Source organism: Equus caballus, chromosome 2 (genome assembly GCF_041296265.1).
Source record: "Equus caballus isolate H_3958 breed thoroughbred chromosome 2, TB-T2T, whole genome shotgun sequence".
In the NCBI taxonomy this organism is placed as follows: domain Eukaryota; kingdom Metazoa; phylum Chordata; class Mammalia; order Perissodactyla; family Equidae; genus Equus; species Equus caballus.
This window is the reverse complement of record NC_091685.1, coordinates 11,621,664-11,642,653: the sequence shown is the minus strand read 5'-3', so window position 1 is coordinate 11,642,653 and position 20,990 is coordinate 11,621,664. Positions and strand designations below refer to the sequence as shown.

The 20,990-nt window shown below is 39.4% G+C and overlaps 1 non-coding gene across 1 annotated transcript; it reads left to right on the top strand.

Moving 5' to 3' along the window:
* Positions 1 to 18,118: 18,118 nt before the first annotated feature.
* On the top strand, positions 18,119 to 20,651 carry LOC100630164 (uncharacterized). The gene is made up of 3 exons (XR_011431203.1): positions 18,119 to 18,408; positions 19,908 to 20,088; positions 20,338 to 20,651. It is a non-coding gene; the product is annotated as an uncharacterized protein (transcript).
* Positions 20,652 to 20,990: the final 339 nt, after the last annotated feature.

Genomic DNA, 20,990 nt, shown 5'->3' with positions numbered 1-20,990 from the left:
TATCACTTGTTTTCCAGTTCTTTTGCATTTTGTCCTGATGGAGAGCTGTTACTTTGTGTTATTGTCCTTCTGCTTATCTCCTTTGTTCTGGATTTTGTAACCCCTTTCCTTTTTTTGATTTTTCTGGAATGAGTTTCTTCCTGAGAAATTCTTGAAGAGGAAGTTTTGTGGTGATGAACTCCCTTAACTTTTGTTTATCTGGGAAAGTTTTTATTTCTCCATTGTATTTGAAGGATGTTTTCACTGGGTAGAATATTCTTGGCTGCAGGTTTTTGTCCTTCAGAGTTTTGAATATTTCATTCCAATCTCTTCTAGCCTGTAAGGTCTCTCCTGAGAAATCTGCTGATAGCCTTATGGGGTTTCCTTTGTAAGTTATTTTCTTCTGCCTGGCTGCCCTTAGTATTTTCTCTTTGTCGTTGACTTTTGCTCGTTTCACTACTATATGCCTTGGGGTTGGTCTTCTTAAGTTAATAAAGTTTGGAGATCTATTGGCTTCTGTCACATGAAGTTCCATCTCTCTTCCCAAGTTTGGAAAGTTCTCAGCTATTGTTTCTTTGAACAGGCCTTCTGCCCCCTTCTCCTTCTCTTCTCCTTCTGGTATACCTATAATCCTTATGTTGCACCTCCTAATTGAGTCGGATAATTCTCGGAGAGTTTCTTCATTTCTTTTTAGTCTTAGTTCTCTCTCCCCCTCTGCCTGCAGCATTTCTATATTCCTATCCTCCAAATTGCTAATTCTGTCCTCCATGTTATCGACGCTACTGTTCAGAGAGTCCAGATTTTTCTTAATCTCCTCCATTGTGTTCTTCATCTCCAGTATTTCTAATTGGTTCTTCTTTATAGTGTCAAGCTTTTTTGTAACATAGCTCCTGAACTCATTGAGTTGTCTATCTGAATTCTCTTTTAACTCGTTGAGTTTTTTCATAGTGGCAGTTTTGAAATCATCGTCATTTAGGTTATAGATTTCATTGTCTTTGGGATTGTTTTCTGGGTGCTTATCATTTTCCTTCTGTTCTGGAGATTTAATATATTTTTTCATACTGGTTGATGGCGTGGATTTGGGCCTCTGCATAGAGATAGAGTTTAGTCGCTGATCCACTTGTTGCGACTGGTGTGTGTGTGTGGGGGGGGGGCAGCTGTTTAGACTGCACCAACCAGGAACCCTGTCAGCTGTTACTGACTGGACCTGGACCCCTCCTTGTAGTCACAGTGGTCCTGTGGGGTCCCTCGTCGGTTGTGGGGGCAATCACAAGGGGGCCTCAGGCTGCTGGTGCCTACTGCTGCAGCCCACTTAGACGCGCTCCCTCCTTGTGGTCTGCAGCAGTGTTGTGGGCTTTCCCATCAGCCAGGAGCAGGATCACCTATAATCACCGATTTGTCCCTAACAGAGCCCACCAGATCACTCTTGTCCACTATAGGTCCCAGCAGAGCTATGGGTATCTTCTGCAGTCTGTTGTTAGCTGTGCTGCTTTTGCCCCAGGGCCTTCCTGCCTTGCGATTGCCAGTCGGGACCTCTCCACTAGTGCTGTGCAGAGGCTTTCACTGAGGCTGCTGTAGGAACCTGGAGTTCCCCACTGGGCTATGTAGTGATTTCACCGGAGCTCTACTCTGCCCCACTCCACTCTCACAGGATCTCTGGGAGCCCCTTGCCTCATCTGGGACATGGCCAGAGTCCGTGGGCCTGGTGGTGGCTTGTAAGCTGCTGCCTTGTGGGGAATTCTGCTCTAGGGAGCTTCCTGGTCTTTTGAATGCTGGGCAGGGCCTCCCTGCCAATGGCAAGCAGAGGCCCTCCCTGCTGGGGGGCTGCAGGACCCTGGAGTGACCCCCCGGGCCACAGAGCCGGGTGTTGGAGCTCCACCCAGTCCCCAAGCGCATCTATGGGAAGTCTGGGCACCCCCTGCACCGACCCGTGCACCAGAGACCGTGAACCCAGCAGCAGCTTACGGTCTGGTGCTGTGCCAGGGAATGCACCCACTGGGAGCTTCCCTTTGTCCTGGATTCTGGGCGTGGCCTCCCTGCTAATGGCGAGCAGAGGCTTTCCCTGCTGGGGAGGTGCAGGACCCCGAAGCCTTCCCCTGCACCTCAGAGCCAGGCGCTGGAGCTCCAACCATTCCCCAAGCACGTCTACAGGAAGTCCAGGCACCCCCTGCACTGAGCTGTGTGCCGGAGACCGTGAGCCGAGCGGCAGCTTGCAGTCTGGTGCTGTGCCGGGCCCGACAGGAGCTTCCCTTTGTTCTGGCTTCTGGGTGGGGCCTCCCTGCTAATGGCAAGCGGAGGCCTTCCCTGCCGGTGGGTGCGGGACCCTGGGGATTCCCCCTGGGCTTAGGTGTGATCGCGGGGGGCTTGGGTAGGGCTGTTGTCACCTGTTTCCACCATCGCTCTGCTGATGAGTGGATGCTCCTGCCCTGGTCTGTGGCGATGCTATCGGGGAGTCCACTGGAAGACAGCCTCCTGCAGGAACTAGGCTGTCCGGGGGTCGGGGGTCGGGAGTGAGAGAGTTTTCACCTATTTCCACCTCCTCCCAGGGGGAAGTCCATCCACCTTCCAATGTGTAGTAGCACGAGACTTTTAGTCATCTTGAGATGCTATCTGGATATCCTTTGTTAATGGATGAATGTCCAATTAGTTGTAGATTCGAAGGGGGAGAGACAAAGAACACTCACTCCGCCATCTTGGTTCTGCCCCTCTCTCGATCTTCTTAATTTTATTGAGACTTGTTTTGTGTCCTAATATGTGATTGATCCTGGAGAACGTTCCATATGCATTTGAAAAGAATGTGTATTCTGTGGTTTTGGGATGGAATGTTCTGTATATATCTACTAAGTCCATCTGGTCTAACGTGTCCTTTAAGGCCAGTGTTTCCTTATTGATCTTCTGTTTGGATGATCTACCCATTGGTGTAAGTGAAGTGTTAAAGTCCCCTACTATTGTTGTGTTACTGTCCATTTCTCCTTTTATGTCTGTTAAGAATTGCTTTATATGTTTATGTGCTCCTATGTTGGGTGCATAGATATTTACAAGTGTTCCATTTTCTTGTTGGATTGTTCCCTTTATCATTATGTAGTGTCCTTCTTTGTCTCTTCTTACAGTTTTTGTTTTAAAGTCTATTTTGTCTTATATAAGTATCGCTACCCCCACTTTCTTTTCTCTGCCATTTGCATGGAATATCTTTTTCCATCCTTTCACTTTCAGTTTGTGAGTGTCTTTAGGTCTTAAATGTGTTTCTTGTAGGCAGCATATACATGGGTCTTGTTTCTTTATCCAATTGGCCACCATATGGCATTTTATTGGAGCATTTAGTCCATTGAAGTTTAAAGTAGCTATTGATAAATACGTATTTATTGCCATTTTGTTCCTTTTTTTTTTCTGTGTGTTTTAGTGGTTCTTCTCTCTTCCTGTCTGTTTCTCTTGCTCTCTTCCCTTATGGTTTGATGGCTTTCTTTAGTAATATGTTTGATTTCTTTTGTCTCACTTTTTTGCTTGCTTATTATAGGTTTCTGATTTGTGATTACCATGAGGATCTTATTTAATGTTCTATACATATAACAGCCTATATCGAGTTGATAGACTCTTTAGCTTGACCTCTTTCTAAAAGCTCTACTTTTTCACTCCTTTCCTGCCACATTTTATGTTTTTCAAATCATATATTGTCTCTTGTTTAGTGTATGTCCATCCATTACCCTCTTATCAGTCAAATCCTTGATTTTAGTACACTTGTCTTTTAACCTTCATAACATCTTCACAGGTAGTTAATCTGCTGCCTTTACTATATTTTTACCTTGACAAGTGATTTTATTGCCTGGTATTTTGTTGTTGTTTTGTTTATTTGGTAATAATTTTTTTCCTCTCTTTTTGGTCATCACCTTCCCCCTTAAATAAGTCCTTTCAGCATTTCTGGTAGAACTGGTTTCTTGGTGATAAACTCCTTTAATTTTTGCTTATCTGAGAAGCTCTTTATCTCTCCTTCCATTCTGAATGACAGCCTTGATGGATAGAGTATTCTTGGCTGTAGGTTTTTTCCTTTTAGCACTTTAAATATGTTGTGCCATTCTCTTCTCGCCTGTAGGGTCTCAGCTGAGAAGTCCCCTGGTAGCCTGATGGGCTTCCCTTTATATGTCACTTGTGGCCTTTCTCTTGCTGCTTTTAGGATTCTCTCCTTATCCTTAATTTTGGACATTTTAATTCTAATATGTCTTGGTGTGGGCCTTTTTGGGCTTATCTTGTTTGGAGCTCTCTGTGATTCCTGAACTTGGATGTCTGCTACCTTCCTCAGATTAGGAAAATTTTCATCTATTATTTCTTCAAATAAATTTTCTGCCCCTTTGTCTCTCTTCTCCTTCTGGGATACCTATAATCCGATGGTTAGCACGCTTGGTATTGTCCCAGAGTTCCCTTAGACTGTTCTCATTCTGTCTAATTCTTGTTTCTCTTTTCTGTTCTGCTTGGGTGATTTCCTCTAGTTTTTTTTGTCTAGCTCGCTGATCCGTTCTTCTGCACCCTCTACTCTGCTATTGAGTCCCTCTACTGAATTTCTCATTTCCAGTATTGTATTCTTCCTTTCTGATTGTTTTTCTTTTATATCTTCCATCTCTTTGCTGATATGCTCACTGTGTTCATCCAGTCTTCTCTCAATATCTGTTAGCATCCTCATGATATTTTGTTTGGACTCTTTGTCGAATAGGTCGCTTGTTTCTGTTTCAGTTAGTCTTTTTTCTGGGGTTTGGTCCTGTCCCTTGCTTGGAAAGTATTCCTTTGTCTCCTCATTATGCCTCTTTCTCTGTGCTTATTTCTATGTATTAGGTGAGTCACCTATGTCTCCTGATCTTGGAGAAGGGGCCTTATGTATGAGATGCCTTATGAGGCCCAGCAGTGTGCTTCCCTCTTGTCGCCAGTCCAGAAGATCCAGGAGTGACCCATTTGTGGGCTACTTGTGTCCTTCTTCTGTGTCAGGGCTGCTCCCACTGCAGGTACCATGGAGTCTAGTCTTTCCTTCCCTGGCCAGCTGTTTGTAAATCCAGTTTGAGGAGCCTCAGCACTGTTGCCTACAAAGTCTATCAGCACATTCCTATTCAGTTTTCCTCTTAATTGGGTTGGTAACCAGTGTAGCTGGTTGCTAGCCTCAGAGTCTTACAGTTGCTATAGTCCTCAGGCCTACAAGGCTGTTGTCAGTTCTCTTAGGAGTGCAGCTGAGTGGGGCTGGCCCTAGCCACAGGAGATCTCAATTGTTTCAGGCTTTGGAAGGTGGGGCTGATCCTTTTTATGGCTATTTGTGAAGCACAGGTCTTCTGCTGCTGATAAGCCTCACTCCCCACGGGATCACACACCCTGTCAACACAGTCTTCATCCTGCAGACTTCTCAAGCCCCTGGAGCATCCCCTAATGCCACACTGCAGAGGCCCCCACCTCTCCACCAATGACCCCCACAGTTCACCTGGTCCTCACACAGGCCCTGCCGCACAGAGGCAGACACGCTTGCCTGCCTGTAGAGGATCAAGGCACCCAGTCAATGCAGGCTGAAAAGTAGCCTGAGGGCTTGCTGTTAGGTGGGGCCAGTCCCTAGGGTGTGTTGCCTGCCCTGGCTGAACTGGATTGAATCTGTGCTCTAGTGAGCATGGCAGATCCGTGGGCTAACAGGACAAGGGATGAATCTCAATGGTGCCCACTGGGATCTGTGTCAGCACGCCTGGACCAATTCAAAACAATGGCCCCCACCAATGTCTCAATCTCCAGAGAGGTCCCTCCTCTCACCAAGATGGCCCCCAACCCACCAGGTGAGTCTCGTTTCACCAAAGGACTGTCAGCCTTCTCTCAGGTGATTTTAGGTTGCTGCAATGAGTGAGTTTGTGCATGGGCCCTTTAAGACGTGTGTCTTTTCAGCTTTGGGCCAATAGCTTTTCTGGGGGTATCCTCGCTGCAGTTAATAGCCAGCAAAGCCAGACAGTAAGACCCTCATCTCAGATGCGCTGAGTCTGAAGGATTAGCTTTTATTATTATTATTATTAAACCTCACTAAGGGTTTGTCCATTTTGTTCCTCATTTCAGAGACCCAGCTCTTAGTTTCATTGACCCTTTACATTTTTTTTCTTTAGTCTCTATTTCATTTATTTCTGCTCTGATTTTTATTATTTCCTTCCTTGTACTGACTTTGGTCGTTGCTATTTCTTCTTTTTCTCATCCTATTAGGTTTGGTTTAGACTGTTTATTTAAGATTTTTCTAGTGTCTTGAGGTAGGCCTGCATTGCTGTAAACTTCCCTCTTAGTACTGCTCTTGCTGCATCCCATAGGTTTTGGTATGTTGTGTTTTTATTTCATTTGTCTCCAGGTATTTTTCGATTTCTCCTTAGAGTTCTTCATTTATCCAATTGTTGTTCAGTAATGTGTTATTTAAACTCCACGTATTTGTGACTTTTCCAGCTTTTTTCTTGTAGCTGATTTTTTTTCATACGATTGTCGTCAGAAAACATGCTTGATATTATGCCAATCTTCTTAAATCTTTTGAGGCTTTGTTTCCCAATATATGGTCTATCTTTGAGAATGTTGCATGTGCACTTGAGATGAATGTGTTTTCTAATACTTTTGCATGGGTTGTTCCATATATATCTATTAAGTCCATCTGGTCTAGTGTTTCATTTAAGACCACTGTTTCCTTGTTGACTTTCTGTCTGGATGATTTATCCGTTGATATTAGTGGGTATTAAAGTCCCTACTATTACTGTGTTTCTGTCAGTTTCTCCCTTCAGTTCTATTAATAGTTGCTTTATATACTTTGGTGCTCCCTTATTACTATTAGTTTTAATATTGATAAGTATTATGTTTTCTTGTGAAATGTCCCTTTTATCATTAAATAATTACCATTAAACAATGTCTATCTTGGCCCTTATTATCTTTCTTGGCTTGAAGTCTGTTTTGTTTGATATGGGTAAAGCTGCACTTACTTACTTTTGGTTGCCATTTCCTTGGCGTATCCTCCATCCCTTCTTTCTGTGCCTACAATTTCTATTTTTCTTTCTTTCTTTGTTTTTTTTTTTTTTTAAGGAAGATTAGCCCTGAGTTAACTACTGCCAATCCTTCTCTTTTTGCTGAGGAAGACTGGCCCTGAGCTAACATCGATGCCCATCTTCGTCTACTTTAATATGTGGGATGCCTACCATAGCATGGCGTTTGCCAAGCAGTGCCATGTCCACAGCCGGAATCCAAACTGGTGAACCCCAGGCTGCCAAGAAGTGGAACATGTGCACTTAACCACTGCACCAGAAGGCTGGCCCCTACAATTTCTTTAGAGCTGAGATATGTGACCTAATTGAAGTGGTGGTAGTTATTTTTGATGCTTTCTTTCCCTTCAGACTTTATGTTATAATTACATGATTACTAACACATTCTGATCTAGAGTTGCAATTTTCTGAGTCTGTCTGTTTATCAGCTTGCTCAAAAGCTTTGTGAACCCTTGCCTTTTATTTCAGGTAGGAGCGCTCCTGTCACTATTTCTTGTAAGGCAGGTCTAGTGGCAACAAACTCCCCCAGCTTGGTTTGTCTGGGAAGATTTTCTTTCTCCTTTATGTCTGAAAGATAACTCTACTGGATAGACTATTCTTGGCTGATTGTTTTTGACTTTCAATATTTTGAATATTCCACTCTCTCCTAGCCTGTCAGGTTTCTGCTAGGAAATCCACTGATAGCCTGATGGGGGTTCCTTTGGAAGTTCTTTTCTTCTGTCTGGCTGCCCTTCCTATTCTTTCTTTGTCATTGACTTTTGACAATTTTAATATTATATATCTTGGATAAGGTCTTTTTGCATTGAGATAAGTAGGAGTTGTATTAGCTTCATATACTTGTATATCCAGTTTCTTCCCCAGGTTTGGAAAGTACTTAGCTATTACTACTTTGAATAAGCTCTCTGCTCCTTTCTCCCTCTCTTCTCCTTCTGGGATACTTATTATCCTTATGTTATTTTCCAAATTGAGTCAGATATTTTTCATAGAATTTCTTCATTTTTTTTTAATCTTATTTCTCTCTCAAATTCCACCTGTCATTTATAGATCTCTATCTTTGAGGTCACTAGTTCTCTCTTCCATATGGTCTGCTTTGTTTTTAATGCTTTCTACTTTATTTTACAATTCATTAATTTCCTTCTTCATCTCAAGAATTTTTTTGTTTTTAGAATTTCACTCTCTTTGGTGAAATACCCCTTCTGTTCATTAATTTTATTTCTGAGCTGATTTAACTATCTTTCTGACTTTTCTTTCAACTCACAGAATCTGTTCATGACAGCTATTTTGAATTCTCTGTCAGTTAGATTGTAATCTTCCGGTCCTTTGAGTTTGCTTTCTGAAGAGTTTTCCTTTTCTTTCTGTGCTACTGTGTTACTGTAGCACAGTAGTTCTTCATGGTACTTGATGCCTTGATCATCTGCTGGCACCTTTGTGATAGCAACCACCTTTCTTATTTGGGTATAGCTTTGGTTACTTTGGTTCTGAGGTGCTTCTGGTTGTATGTGAGAGCCTCCAATTTCAACCCTCCACTGTCTCTGCTAGAGGTGTTGTCAGTGTCCCCCTTGTGCTGTGTGTGCCTCTGAGGTTGCTGGTGCCTTACTGCTTATGATGTTGCTGCAGTCTTAGGTGTTGCCACTGGGGTCACCAGGCTATGAGCACTTCTGCTGCTTCCAGGGTTGGCTGGGTCTCATGTTCCGACACTGACTGCCCATGGGCTCAGATGCTGCTGCCCTGTGCATCACCTGTGCTGTTGTTCCCAGCTTGCCTGGGGTGCTGGCTTCACTGCTCCCAGGGGGAGTCAGTTCACAGGTGTTGTTGGTGCTGGGTGCCCAGCGACACAGGGACTTGTGTGCAGCCCACACTGCTATTACAGCCATTGTTGGGGAGTGCTGCCACTGGGGCTGGGTCATGGGTTCTACTGTAGTTCCTGATGCCTCAGATCTCAGCTTCCACCTGCTCCTGCAGTGGGAAGAAGGGGCTAAGCAGGGAGTGTTTGTCATTGCTGCTCAGTTGTGCAGCCTCAAGTAGCTGGCATGAGTGGGTGTGTTTGAAAACTCAGGTAGGGGCTACATGCCCCAGCCATGAAAATCCACGTTTTTTATACTATCCCCACTGGTGGAAAGATTAGGGGCAAGGACTAATCTGGGAGTGCTGTGTCTGCCCCTTCAGCCTCTGTTTGCAGGCACATGTGCTAGGATGAGTATCTCCATTTTGGATCACTGCTGCTGTGGGAGGGGGAGGAAGCAGTTTTTCTAGTCCTGCTGCCTCCCCGAGGCCCTGTCCACCCACTTTCAGATGTATAGATGCATGGATCTCTTAGGTGTTTTGTTGTGCTATGTAAGGAATCTTTCCTTGGTCAATGGATGTCTGTTTGTAACCTAGAGGGGAGAAACAAAGGGAATAATTCTCCACCATGATGCTGACATCAAATTGTCATTGTCCTTAACTTGCATTACCCTCATGGCATGTGATGTGCAGCCTCTTTTCATATGCTTATTTTCTATCTGCATATCCTCATTGGAGAGGTACCTGTTGAAGTCTTTGGTGCAGTTTTTAATCAGGTTGACTTTTCCTTATTGTCGAGTTTCAAGACTTTTTTGTATATTTTGGATAACAATCCTTTATTGGAAGTGTTTTTTGCAAATATTTTCTCCCAATTTGGAGATTGTCCTTTTTTTCGAGTAACTGTGCATTTTGCTCACCGGTTTTCAATTTTAATGAAGTTCAGCTTATCATTTTTTTCTCTCTCATCGATTATGCTTTTGGTGTTGTATCTAAAAAGTCATTGTCAAATGCAAGATCACATAGATTTCCTTCTATGTTATTTTCTGGGTGTTTCACAGTTTTACATTTTGAGTTTAGGTCTATGATCCATTTTATGTTAATCTTTGTGAAAGGTATGAGATCTCTGTCTAGATCTCTCTTTTGCACATGGATGTCCAGTTGTTCCAGCACCATTGGTTGAAAAGACGATCCTTTCTCCATTGAATTGCCTTTGTTCCTTTGTGAGAGGTCAGTGGCTGTATTTGTGTGGGTCTATTTTGGGGCTTTCTGTTCTGTTCCATTGATCTATTTGTCTCTTTTTTCACCATTACCAGACTGTCTTGATGACTGTAGGTTTAGAGTAACTCTTGAAGTTAGGTAGTCAGTCCTTGACTTTGTTGTTCTCCTTAAATACTCTTTTGGGTATTCTTGGTCTTTTGCTTTTTCATGTAAACTCTCCAATCAGTTTGTTGAAATCCACAAAATAACTTGTTTGATTTTTTTTATTGTGATTGTGTTGAACCTATAAGTCAAGTTAGGAAGAGCACAATATTGGATCTTTCTATTTATGGACATGGAACCTCTGTCAATTTATTTAGATTTTTTTGATTTCTTTCCCCAGAGTTTTGTAGTTTTCCTCATATAGGTCTTGTACATAATTTTTGAGATGTATACCTAGGTACTTCATTTTCTGTGGTGCTAAAGTAAATGGCATTGTGGTTTTAATTTCAAATTCTGTTTGTTGGTAGTATATAAGAAAGTGATTGACTTTTGTATATTAACCTTGTATCTTGGAACTTTGCTATATTTATTTCTTAGTTCCATGAGGTTTTTGTTGATTCTTTGGGATTTTATACATAGAGAATTATGTCATCCATGAGCAAAGGTCATTTTATTTCTTCCTTCTTAATCAGTATATCTTTTATTTCCTTTTCTTGCATTATCTGGGACAGCCAGTATAGTGTTGAATAGGAACGATGAAAGGGGCATCATTGCCCTGTATCTGATTTTAGCAGGAAAGGATCTAGTTTCTCACCATTAAGTGTGATGTAAGCTCTTGGGTTTTGTACGTTTTTTAAATCAGGTTGAGGAAGTTCCCCCTGGTATTCCTATTTTGCTGAGAATTTCTTTTTTAAAGTCAATAGAGGTTATTGCTTTTTCTCCAATGGTTTTTCTGTGTCTTTTTATATGATCTTCTGATTTTTCTTCTTTAACCTGTTGATGTGATATATTACAGTAGTTGATTTTTGAATGTTGAACCAGCCTTGCATACCTGGAATAATTCCCCTTTGGTGATGGTATATAATCCTTTTATGCATTGCCATATTAGATTTACTAATATTTTGTTGAGGATTTTTCCATCTATGTTCATGAAAGATATTGGTTTATTGTTTTCCTTTCTTGTGATGTCTTTGTCTCATCAGTATTAGGTTAATGGCTGGCCTCATAAAATGAGTTAGGAAGTATTCCATCTGCTTCTATTTTTTGAAAGAGATTATAGAGAACTGATATAATTTCTTCCTTAAATCTTTGGTTGAATTCACCAGTGACATCATCTGGATCTGGTTCTTTCTGTTTTGGTAGGTTATTAATTATTGAGTTCATTTCTTTCCTAGATATATGCTCATTCAGATTATCAGATTATCTATTTCTCTTTTTGAGTTTTAGCTTATTGCATCTTTCAGGAAATTGGTCCATTTCAGGCAAATTATCAAATTTGTGGGCATTGAGTTGGTCATAATAGTTCTATATTATCTTTTTAATGTTCATAGGTTCAGTAGTGATGGTCTCTTTTTATTTCTTATTTTAGTAATTTTTGTCTGTTTTATTTCTTAGTTAACTTGGCTAGAGATTTATCAATTTCACTGATCTTTTCAAAGAAAGAAATTTTGGTTTCATTGATTTTTATCTCTAAATTTCCTGTTTTCAATTTCATTGCTTTCTGCTGTAATTTTTATTTTTTCTTTTCTTCTACTTACTTTGGATTTAATTTGTTCTTCTTTTTCTAGTTTTCTAATGGTGAAGCTTAGATTATTGATTTTAGATCTTTCTTATTTTCTAATATATTCATTCAGTGCTATAAATTTCCCCCTGAGCACTGCTTTCACTGCATTCCACAATTGTAATCAGTTGTCCTTTCACTTTTGTTGAGTTCCAAATATTTTGAAAAATTCTCCTGTGACTTCTCCTTTGAGCTATGTGTTATTTACAGGTGTGTGGTTTACTCTCCAAGTATTTTGGGGTTTTACAACTATCTTTCTGCTATTTATTTCTATTCCATTGTTATCTGAGAGCATACTTTGTGGGATTTCTCTTCTTTTAAAATTTTAGGGTGTGTTTTATGGCCTAGAATGTGGTCTCTCTTGGTGAATGTTCTGTGTGAGCTTCAGAAGGAGGTGCACTGTGTTGTTGTTGGTGAGGTATTCTATAGATGTCAATTAGATCCAATTGATTGACGATGTTGTTCAGCTCAACGATGTCCTTGCTGGTTTTCTGCCTGCTGGATCTCTCCTGTACTGATGGAGAGGCATTGAAGTCTCCAAGTATAAGAGCAGATTCATCTATTTCTCCTTATAGTCCCATTAGTATTTGCTGCATATGTTTTGACTGTCTGTTGTCAGCACAGTCACATGAAAGTTTATCTTCTTGAAGAATAGACCTCTTTATCATTATGCAATGCCTTTCTTTATCCCTAATAATTTTCCTCACTCTGTAATCTATTTTGTGTGTAATTAGTATAGTTACTCCAGCTTTCCTTTGTTTGGTTATCATGGTATATCTTTCTCTATCTCTTTATTTTTAATTTATATGTGTCTTTATATTTAAAGAGGGTTTCTTGTAGACAATATATAGTTAGGTCTTGTTTTTTTATCCTCTCTGACAGTCTCTGTGTTTTAATCAGTGTATCAAACCATTGATGTTTAAAGTGATTGTTAATATAGTTGGATTGATAACTACCATACTTGTTATTGCTTGCTAGTTTTTGCTTTCTGCCAAAATTTTCCATTGTTTTTCATTTGTTAACGGAGCATTTTATATGATTCAATTTTTTTCCTCTCTTAGCATATAAATAATACTTCTTTTTAGCCCATGAGTTTACAATATATATTTACAACTAATCCAAGTTCCTTTCAAATACTTACAAGTACCTGATGGCAGAGTATTCCCAACTTTTCTCCTATCACTTATAAAATTGTTCTTATTTGTTTCACTTATCTATAACCTAAAAACACTGGATACATTGTTGATATTACGATTTTGAACAAGGTAGTATCTGTTTGATCAATTAAAAACAGGAAAAACAAAAGATTTTATGTTTCTTTCATTTATTCCTTCTTCAAGCCTCTTTTGTTTATGTGGATCTGAGCTTTTGATCTATATTGTGTTTTTCTATCTAAAGAACTTCCTTTACTATTTCTTGCAAGGCCAGTCTAATGGTGACAAATTCCCTATTTTTGTTTTTCTGAGAAAGTCTTTATTTCTCCTTTACCTTCAAGGGTAATTTTACAGAATTCTACATTGCTGGGGTTTTTCTTTCAACACTTTAAGTGTTTTGCTACACTCTCGTCTTGTTTGCCTGGTTTCTGAAAAGATGGTCAATGTAAGTGTTATCCTTCTTTCTGTATAGGTAAGATGTTGTCTCCCTGTAACCACAACATTCTTGTAACTTTCAAGAGTTTCTTCTTTTCTTTCAATTTTCTGCTTTTTGAATATGATGTCTACAGATGTAGATTTTTTGATGTATTCCTGCTAGGGGTTCTTTGAGTTTTCTGTATCTGTGGTTTTGTGTCTATGGTTAATTTTGAAAAGTCCTTGGTCATTTATTGTTTCAAATGTTTCTTGTATTCGTTTCTCTCTTTCTTTCCCTATTCCTTTATCTCTTTCTTCTCCGTGGTTCTTTATTTTTATTTTCCTCGTAGGAGTAGTTCCTTGGTTTCTTTCTTTGTTTCTTCTATGGAAATTAGCCTAAGTTTTCTATCTGTATTGGGGTCAATTTTGGTACACTGACTTCTCCATTTCATCTAGGTTTTAAAACTTATTTGGCTAGAAATTGGTAGTCTCATGATTTAAAAAAGAAATTCTCAGTATCAAGCGTTGTTTTTCTCATGTCATTTCTTATTTTGTATGTTGTGCTTTTTGGCATATATTTTTTTCCTGATCAAGTTGGCTAGTATGTACCTATTATGGAGTTTTCTTTTGAAAGAGCCAGGATTTTGATTTCTTAGTTTGGTCTACTGCTTTTCTCTTCTTTACCTTATTAATTTTTGATATTTTCTTTAGTATTTTCTACCTTGTACTCTCTTTTGGCTTATATTATTGTTCTTTTTCTAGTTTGTTAGTTAGTGTCTATGAATGTGTGTTTGTCTGTGTGTATGTGTGTGACTTTGTAGGTTTTTTGTTGTGGTAAAATACACATAACATAAAATTTACCATCTTCACTATTTTTAAGTGTACAGTTCAGTGGTATTAAATACATTCACATTGTTGTCCCTTCTCACTCCCATCCATCCCCATAATTATTTTCATCTTGTAAAACTGCAATTCTATACCTGTTAAACATTAACTCCCCATTCTCTCCTCCCCTCAGTCCCTGGTGACCACCGTTATACTTTCTGTCTTTATGATTTTGACTATTCTAAGTACTTCATATAAATGGAATCATCCAGTGCTTCTCTTTTTGTGACTGGCTTTTTCACTTAATGTGTCCTGAACGTGCATCCATGTTGCAGCATATGTCAGAATTTCCCTTCTTTTTAAGGCTGAAAATGTTACATTGTATGTATATACCACCTTTTGTTTATCAATTCATCCATTGACAGATACTTGAATTGCTTCCATATTTAGCTGTTATGAATATTGGTGCCATGAACATGGGTGTACAAATATGTTTTTGAGACCCTGCTTTCAATTCTTTTGTGTATGTACCCAGAAGTAGAATTCCTGGATCATATGATAATTCTAGTTTTAATTTTTTGAGGAACTGCCATACTGTTTTTCACAGTGTCCGTACCAGTTTGTATTTTCACCAATAGTGCACAAGGCTTCCAATTTTTCCACATCTTCCTCAACAGTTTTTTTTTTTTAATGATAGCCTTCCTAATGGGTGTGAGGTGGTATCTCTTTGCAGTATTGATTTGCATTTCCCTAATGATCAGTGGTGTTGAGCATCTTTTCACGTACTTATTGGCCATTTGTATGATCTTCTTTGGAGCAATGTCTATTCAAGTCCTTGGCTCATTTGTGAATGGGGTTGTTTGTTTTTTTGTTGTTGCATTTTAGAAGTTTTCTATGTATTCTGGATATTAATCCATTATCAGATATATGATTTGCATACATTTTCTTTATTGTGTGCGTTGCCTTTTTACTCTGTTGATACTGTCTTTTCATGCAGAAAGATGTTTAATTTTCACGAAGCCCAACATGGCTGTTTTTTCTTTTGTTACCTGTGCCTTAGGTGTCATACCCAGGAAATTCTTGCCAAATCCAATGTCCTGAAGCTTTTGTTCTATGTTTTCCTCTATGAGTTTTATTGTTTTAGGTCTTACATTTAGATCCTTGATCTATTTTGAGTTAATTTTGTATGTGGTATGAGATAAGAGTCCAACTTCATTCCTTTGCCTGTGGATGTCCAGTTTTCCCAGAATCATTTGTTCAAATGATTGTTCTTTCTCCATTGAATAGTCTTGACACCCTCATCAAAAATCATTTGACCATATATGACAGGATTTATTTCTGGGCTCTCTATTCCATTCATATATTCTAATCATATATGGTATATGTCTGTCCATGTACCAGTACCACAATGTTTTGATTACTGTAGGTGTGTAGTAAGTTTTGAAATTACAAAATTTGAAATTATGAAACTCTGCCAATTTTGTTCTTCTTTTTCAAGATTGTTTTGGCTATTTGAGGTCCCTTGATATTCCATATGAATTTTAAGGTGGATTTTCTATTTTTATTGCTATATTTTTTTCATTGCTGTATGTTTTTAAGGCTATGAATTTTTGTTTTGTTCACTGATTAAATATATCCCTTGTATTTTGATAAGCAATATTTTCATTATTTTTTCATAAATTCTGTAATTTTCTTTTTGTATTTCCTTTTCACTCAAAAGGTATTTAATAGAAGGCTTATAAATTTCTAGGTGGAAAGGCTTTTTTACTTTTGAAAATTTCTAGTTTTATTGCATTGCATTTCGAAAACATTGTTTGTACGATTTCCCCTTTGTGGAACTTACTAATGTTTTCTTTGATTTACTATATGGTGAATTTTTGTAAATTTACCATATGTTCTTGAGAAGAAGATATATTTTCTATTATTGGGAATGGTGCTTGATATTTCTCCCCATCTGTTCTGTGTTATTATTTTGTTGATCTTCCATATCTTATTTTCTTGATCTTGACATGTCCTGGCCTGAGAGTGGTATGGTAAAGACTCCTATTATTAGTGTGATTCTGCCTGCTTTTTCTTCCATCATCTGTGGTTTCTGCTTTAAATAGGTACTGCTGTGTCTGTGGTGTGTGTATTTGTTCATAACTATTATATCTTGTGATTTCATGACTTTTAGAATTAAAAACTGACCTTGTTTAATGAGGTTTTGATCAAATTCTACTTTGTCTGAGTTTAGGATTGCAACCCCTGCTTTCTTGTCATTTCCGCTTGCCTCGTATATCCTCGTCTGTGCCTTTACTTTTAGCCATTTGAATTACTTTTATGTGTTTTTCTTATATGTAGCACATAGTTGGGTTTTGCTTCTTGGGCCAATTTGAAAATCATTTTCTTTTTTTTGGTGAGAAAGATTTGCTCTGAGCTAACTTCTGTGCCAATGTTCCTCTGTTTTGTATGTGGGTTGCTACCACAGCATGGCTGATGAGTGGTGTAGGTGCTTGCCCAGCATCCAAACCTGCAAACCTGGGATGCTGAAGTGGAGCACGTCAAACTTAACCACTAGGCCATGGGGCCAGCCTCTGGAAATCTTTTTATTCTAGTAAGCAAATGGCTCCCATTCTTATTTATTGAAATGCCTAACATGTTTAGTGTCAACGTTGTCATATTATTATGTTTTACTGTGTGTATTGTGTTATAATTAGTTTTCGTGTTAGTTCCCTAGGGCTTCTATAACGAGTAACCACAGACTTGGTGGCTTAAAACAACAACAGTTCATCTCTCACAGTTCTGGAGGGTAGGTGTCCAAAATCAAGGTGTTGGCAGGAGCATGATCCCTCTTGAAGGCTCTAGGAAAGAATCCTTCCTCGCCTCTTCCTGCCTTCTGGTGGTTGCAGGTGATCCTTGGCATTCCTTGGCTTGCAGCTGTTTCACTCTCATTTCTGTCTCTGTCTTCCTGTGGTTGTCTTCCCTCTGTGTGTCTATCTTAGTCCATTTGGGCTGCTGTAACAGAATACCACAGACTGGGTGGCTTATAAACAACAAATGTTCATTTCTCACAATTCTGGAGTCTGTGATGTCCAAGATCAAGTTAGGAGTAGATTTGGTGTCCAATGAGGGTCTGCTTCCAGTTCTTAGCTGGCTGACTTCTCGCTGTGTCATCACACAGCAGAAGGGGTGAAGGAGCTCCCTGAGGTCCCATAAGGGCACTAATCCCAATCATGAGGGCCGTGTCCTCATGACATAATCACTTACCATAGATCTCACCATCAAATAGCATCTGTATTGGGGATTAGGTTTTAACCTAAGAATTTTGGGAGGACACGTGCATTCAGCATATAGCAGTGTGTGTGTCCAAATTTCCATGTTTTTGAATGGATACCAGTCATTTTATTAGGACCCACCGTAATCCAACATGGCATCATCTTAACTTGATTACGTCTTTAAAGACCCTATTTCCAAATAAGGCTACATTCGCAGGTTCTGGGTGGACATGAGTTTTGGGGGGACATTATTCTACCCAATGTGCGGTGTTATTTTTTTCTACGTGGTCTGCCTGTTTTGCTCTTTCTAAATGTAATACCTTTTGACATTTAAGAAGGTTCATATTTTTGTTTTGTCTACGGAAGTATTTAGCCCTTTCATAGATTCTTAATCCCACTTTTCCTTATTTAATCTTTTGCTATCTGGTTGATCAGTACTTTATATTGTGATAAAATACACACAACATAACATTTACCATCTTCATCTTTTTGAAGTGTACACTTAAGTGCTATTTAGTACATTCACATTGTTGTGCAACCATCACCACCGTCCATCTCCAGAACTCTTTTCATCTTGCAAAACTGAAGCTCCATACCCACCAAACAATAACTCTTCATTCCACTCCTCCCTCAGCGCCTGGCAACCCCTGTTCTATTTTCTGTCTATGAAGTTGACCTGGTACTTAGTTACGTCGTGTTTGTGGAACCATACAGTATTTGTCCTTTGGGGACTGTGGTTGATGGTCTGTCAGTTTTCAGGGACATCTTGTGATTTTCATTTCTCACCTGGACAACTATTAGGTTTCTTATTCTACTTCCCCCTTTCTTCCCTATACTCCCCCTACTTTTGGTTGCATTATTCTCACTTTTACTATTTATGTGTTATTCTTAAGTGCATGTCCCTATCCTTGTTTTAGTCTGAGATCTAGAATTAAATATATGAAGTTTGTCCAATCCTCTCTTGGTTGGATGAAGCTCATCTAGTATCGATTCCTGAGGATGAGCTCGTGAGTATAGTATTTTCTGAGTTCATGCAAGTTGACAACTGTTTTTCAGTATACTTGATACTTGGAGGACAATACTGCTGGCTATAAAAATATTTATTTCACACTTCATTTCCTTGAGTTTCTTGAAAATGTTCTAATCTTACCTTGATTTCTTTATTGTTCTTGAGAAGCAAGATGCTAGCCTAACTTTCTTACCCTTAAAAGAAATTGGGTCTTTTTTTCTGGAGTGTCTGGGGATTTTCTTTTCTCTGTCTTTAATGTTGAACAGTTTTACTAAGATGTATAATGCAATTGGTTATTCTGTTCCAATGTTTCCAGGCATAGGGTGAACCCTTGAACATGTAGATTTGAATTTTCTCTTATTTCTAGACAGTTTTCTTGAAGGTTTCAAATATCATGCTGCATATTTTTGTCTTTTCGTCTAGCTCTTTCAGTTATACACATGTTGGCATACCTTTTCCTGTATTCCATTTCACTCCATTTCATTTGATTACTTTTCCATGAAAATGAGATATTAGCCTTAGAGAGAATAGAATGATTGTTCACTTGCACCTAAATTTGAAATCGTCTTCATAATATTGCCTACCTAGCTACATAAAGTGTATTTTTGGTCTGTTGTGGATGTCTTTAGCTTTGATCAAAGGTTGTCATTTGATGGGAAAATAAACATCTGCAAAAATTACATCCATTTAAATGTAATATCTCCTCAGGACATTAGGCAATATTTGAAGCTATTCATGGGCCATAGCTTGCTCTGTGATTGATTTTACTTTGATTGACTTTGTTATCACTTTGCTAAGGGGAAATTATTATTGTACCCCAGAAAAGCTAATCCAGGATGGAAAAATAATCCCTCAAGGGTGAGAAGAGGCAGGATAACACTCAAAGAGGAAGTACCAGGATTTTCTGCATGTTGTCCTTTCTGGCCAGATAAATTTTTCAAATTTCTGAGCCTGCTCAGGTGTCTAGTGGAGTGATTAGGTGGATGAGTGTGTGACTAGGTGGATGAGTGGTGAGGAAGAGAGACAGAAGCAAAATTGATGACCTAAATTTGACAATACTTCTGACCTGATAGATTGCTTCCATAGAGTTTGAGGTAAACAGAGTTCTGTACTCTGTCACTAGAGGGAGTCAGAGAAGATTAAATTTTTTACTGATTTGACAGAATTGTCATGATGACACATAGGAGTGCCGGGAAACACAGGAGAATGGGTCACAGGGTAAGCTGGAAAAATCCTGAGGAGGAGGTGCTGGAAAATCTGGAAAAATTGAGCAGGATGAGTGGAGGAACTCTTTGCAAGGCCTGCTTTCCTTATCTAACTTTGTTCTCAGTTATGCTGTGGGCAGAGTGTGGCTCATACTATATATTTATTGAACCGAATTAAAATGGAAACTCTCATTTGAAACTCTAATTTTTTCCTTAAAACCATTGTTTTGATTGAGACTCCAAACATCTATAAACTGACATTGTGTAAAAATCTCTCTGTTGTACTTTCTAGACTGAAAACTTTACAGACACTGACCTGAAGTCCAGGGGAACACGTTCCTGTTGGCAGAGCAGGACACCATGGCAGGGGGCATGTCCTGGCTCCTCTACCACCTGGCTCTGAACCCTGAGCATCAGTAGAGATGCTGGGAGGAGATCAGGAGCATCCTGAGAGACAGGTCCTCTATTACCTGGTGAGATCTGCATCTCTAAGCATTCCATCCTAGTTCTCCTCCTTCTTTCTTCTTGTACCTGGTAACCATAGTGATGAAGATATGTGTATGTGGAAGCAGAATAGGTGGGCTACCATTCTGCTTTTTTTCTAGAGGGCCCCAAATTATCCTTTTGCTTTGCAAAAGAAGTTCACTTATCCTTACGTTGTCTATTTCGTTGTTTTTCCAATCAGTGATGTGTAAAATGTCCTATTTCTTCCTTTTACCCAGGCTCTGGTCCATCGGAAATGGGCACACGACCCCTAGACTTGCATTTACAGCTTGAATGGTTGGGCTCAAGTGGGCTCCTCTTCTGAGGGACCAGAGTGAGCATCAGCATCATTTAAGCCTCATCGTGGACATTCTCTCCCATCCCTTTGTTCACTCGTCTGGATTGGCTTTGGACTTTGAACATAGTACTAAATGATACACACTGATGTTGCCAGGTACGAAAGCAAAGTCAAGAGGCTTTGTTGCCTACCATTTGTTGTAAGGAGAGTATCGCCATAATATTTTAGAGAATAAAATGTTTTCATTCCACAATATGGCCGTATAGTTATATTTAATGAAATTTGTACATAGCATTCTGAGAATTTATAGTTTTTTTCCCAACAGATGATAAAACCACACTGCAATGAGCAATTTCTAGAAAAGCTGGAAAGCTGTTCACGGTCTCCATTTGGCTCCTTGTCAGCCCCTTTCTGCTTTGGGTTCAAATTCCTGTCTTCATTTTTTACCGGGGCTGAGATGGACAACATTGTTTTTCTTAAATGTGCAAAGTGACAGGCTAAGCAGAATTATTCTTTTTATTTTGGGCTTAAGGAAGAAAGAGTTCAAACTTAAAATTTCACATTAATTAATGGCCAAAGTCTGCATTCAAAATA